The following is a 4,117-nucleotide window of genomic DNA, read 5'->3' on the forward strand; positions in this document are numbered from 1 at the left end:
TATGGTCAGTCCTGGGAATGGCATAGCCTGATCAACTATGCTGGTCCTAGGAGTGATTAGCACATGCCTTAGAATGGTTGTGATAGGTTAACAAGTCTAAAAACTTACCAACAATACCACAAGAAGATCAATAGAACTTAAACTTAAAATACTATAGGAGTATTTTGCGCTACTGGTTACACGTATACTATATTCTTATACCTCTATTCTCGCGTAGATCTTGATGGCTAGATATCCATCATGGCGACCCGTACTTTCCTAATGAAGGCAATGCTGGGTGGATCGATGAAGAGCCCGAAGTTGATCATCCAATCCCTTTGGATGATCACCTTGCAGAAGGCTTTTCAGATGGATCCGACTCCGAGCCTAAAAGTCAACAACCTGAACCGCTGGAGTAATGATCAGGGCCAACCCTTACAATACTTTGGGGACTGAACCTTTTACAACGTCAGCAATGGTGGCTCTACTGACCGAGCTCTGCCTGTCTTTATCCGCAGAATAGCTCGTATTGTCGAGCAAGGTAGAGCAGCCGTCGACCGGGTCATAGAGATTGATGCCGACTCAGGAATCAACACAGTCAGCATCCGCCGTCTTGAAGAAGACATGGAACGGACCCAGAGGACAGATAAAACCCTGCAGTAGCAGTTGGCTGCCTCACGAGCTGAAATATTGGAACTTCGAGCTCGTCAGAGGACTCAGGATCGACCCATGCAAGAGGTGTTTCGTCAAGTATCCGACCGCAGTACTCGCCCGGGACTTTCCCATCGCCGTTGGTTGATGTCTAGTACATCTCCGTCTTTTAATTAAAGGATAGCCTTTAAACATCTGTGCTCCAAGTAGCACTTGTGTGTAAAATGTTTCTAACTTCCGTACTCAAATTTGAAATCTAAGAACTGTCAAACTTTTCTATATGGTATGATGTATGACCTACTGTTAGGTCGATTTTCCCGGAACTTATTACATCAGTAATGCCAGTATTTTTGAGATCTATATATCTGGGAAAAATCTATACACTTATGCTTTCCTTCTAATATTTCTTATTGTGGTTTCAAGCACTCTTTCAACTGCTGGACTATGTTTAGTTAGTCCATGTGTCACTCTCACGTTGCTTACAAATTGATTCTTACCATCTTTCTTATCTTTATAAACTTTTAGCTGAAGGATGCCTCCTCGCAAGTCTCCCAGGAATAGGAATAATCCTGCACCTCCACCACCTCCTCCGCCTCCGGTCATCGATACTGTAGCCCTGAATGCTGTCGTAGCTGCAGCAGTGGCAACTGCCATGGCTCAGTATCACTCTTCTGATGCCAGCAGAGGTGGAACCCCTGTGGAATCTATTCCAATCGAAATCCCTGTGCGCTCAAGGGAGTGCTCTTACAAGGATTTTACAAACTGCAAGCCGAAGCCTTTCTATGGCACCGGCGGAGTCATTGCTCTCTCGCAATGAGGAGGTGGCTGCGGTCATCAGGGCAGAGATACCAGAGATGTTCGGGTCTATGAAGACCACACTGATAGAGACATTTGATGAGAGATACGCTGCTCTTTCTGAGGCTACTGTTGCTGCGGCCACTGCAGCTATAGCTGTGACTAGGCCGCAGGGTGGTGATGCGTTGCTGTTCCGAGAGTCCAGCAACACAAAACCACCGGAGTTTGATGGGACACAGGACCCGGTTGTGGTGATGAGGTGGATTTCAGAAATAGAGGGGTGTTTCTTTACTTTCTCATCTCCAGAGCATTTGAGAGTTCGGTTCGCACTGAACCAGCTTTGCATGGGAGCAAAGGATTGGTGGAAGTTTGTGACGGCACACTATACACCTGCTGAGCTTGCTGCAGTGACCTGAGAGAGGTTCACTCCTATGTTTCGAGATGAGTATGTTCCCCAGGTGGAGGGGGAGCATTTGGCCCAGGAGTTTCTGACCCTCAAGTAGGGTACTGAGTCTGTTACAGTGATTACAAGGATGTTCCATGAGTGGGCGATGTTCTGCCCAGAGCACGTGTCCTCCGAGCAGGCACGTATGAGCTGATATCTGAGCATTTTGAGGAGGGATATATGAGAGTTCGTGGAGAACTCGACGTACCGGACATTTGTCGAGCTTCAGGCAAATGCCCGGAAGAGGGAGATAGAGTTGGAGACCCAGGTTAGGGAAGAGGCTGAGTCTCAGGGGAGGGATCGGCGACCGGTGTAGTCTCAGCCGGTAGCCAAGTAGGCCAAGCCCGCTGATTCGAGATCAGGGAGTCATAGGAGCCGCACTTCTGGCAAGTGCGGCAAGAGCCACGATGGGGTGTGCAGAGCAGGGTCTCGCTACAATTGTGGCAAGGAGGGGCATATGGCCAAGGATTGTCCCAAGGGATTTACAGTATGTTTTCACTGCAACCGGACCGGACACCGGAAGGCAAAGTGTCCACAGCTGCGGGGATCAACACAGGGAGCATCTCAGGGATTTTCCCCGGCTGCTATCAGAGCTACTGAGAGCCGGCCAGTGAAGGCCGATGCACCGAAGGCATGAGGGAGAGCCTTTCAGTTGACCGCGGAGGAGATCCGCGCAGCGGCCGATGTCGTGGCTGGTATGTATTCTTTCGTGTATTTATTTTGATGCTGAGATATTGTGCTTATATTATGTTACGCGTAGGTACTTTTCTTGTGAGTTCTGTACCTACCTTGGTGTTATTTGACTCGTGTGCGAGTCGGTCTTTTGTATCTTTGGATTTTTAGTCAGCACATGAGTGTTAGTCGTGAGGCGTTGAGTCGACCTCTGAGAGTTTCCATAGCTGACGAGAGGGCGGTGTATGCCACAGAGGTGATCCGAGGGTGTGTACTCGAGATTTTCGGTGTTGAATTCCCGATTGATTTAGTTCCTATTACGATGGGAGATGTCTGTGTCATCGTGGGCATGGACTGCTTGAGCAGATTCGGAGCGGTTATCAACTGCGAGCGAATGCTGGTGACCATACGAGGCCCTAGTGGGGGAGTTCTTACGGTTTACGGAAAGGGTACACGTTATGGGTCAGCATTTTGTTCGGCCGCTAGAGCGAGACAGTGTCTACAGTAGGGCTGTAGGGGCTTTGTAGCGTATGTGATGGATACGAGGGTTGATTCAGAGAGACCGAGTTGATGAGGTTCCGATAGTGTGTGAGTTCCCGGACGTATTTCCGGAGGAGTTGCCGGGCGTGCCTCCCATGAGGCAGGTGGAGTTCAGTATCGATTTGGTTCCGGGGGCCGCGCCTATCGCCAAGGTGCCCTATCGCCTTGCGCCTCCAGAGATGCAAGAGTTATCCTCGCAGCTTCAGGAGTTGCTGGGGAAGGGGTTTATTCGGCCGATCAGCTCGCCGTGGGGTGCGCCTATCCTTTTTGTCAAGAAAAAAGATGGTTCACACCGGATGTGCATTGATTACTGGGAGTTGAACAAGCTAACGGTCAAGAACCATTACCCGTTGCCGAGGATCGACGATCTGTTCGATCAGTTGCAGGGAGCATCTTGGTTCTCCAAGATCGATTTGAGGTCTGAGTATCATCAGGTGAGGGTGCGAGATGAGGACATCCAGAAGACAGCGTTCATGACTCGTTATGGACATTACAAGTTTATGGTGATGCCTTTCGGACTCACCAATGCACCGACGGTGTTCATGGATCTCATGAACAGAGTGTGCAGGCCGATGTTGGATCGCTCGGTGATCGTATTCGTCGATGACATTTTGGTGTATTCGAGATCCAGAGAGCAGCATGAGAAACATTTGAGGGAGATCCTCGGAGATCTGAGATCGGAGAGGCTTTATGCCAAATTCTCCAAGTGTGATTTCTGGTTGCGAGAGGTCCAATTCCTAGGGCACCTCGTTAACCAGAAAGGGATATTGGTCGACCCGGCCAAGATTGAGGCAGTGATGAGTTGGGAGGTGTCGAGGTCACCCACCGAGATCAGGAGTTTCTTAGTGCTGGCAGGCTATTACCGGAGATTTATCAGGGATTTCTCCAAGATTGCCGTGCCACTCACCAGGTTGACCCGGAAGGGTGTTGCTTTTTCATGGGGCCCAGAGCAACAGGCCTCCTTCGAGACACTTCACCAGAGACTGTGCGAAGCCCCAGTTTTAGCCCTTCCGGAGGGGATGGAGGACTTTGTGG

This window comes from Lactuca serriola, chromosome 8 (genome assembly GCF_051521515.1).
Source record: "Lactuca serriola cultivar US96UC23 chromosome 8, Lser_US96UC23_V15, whole genome shotgun sequence".
Classification (NCBI taxonomy): Eukaryota; Viridiplantae; Streptophyta; class Magnoliopsida; order Asterales; family Asteraceae; genus Lactuca; species Lactuca serriola.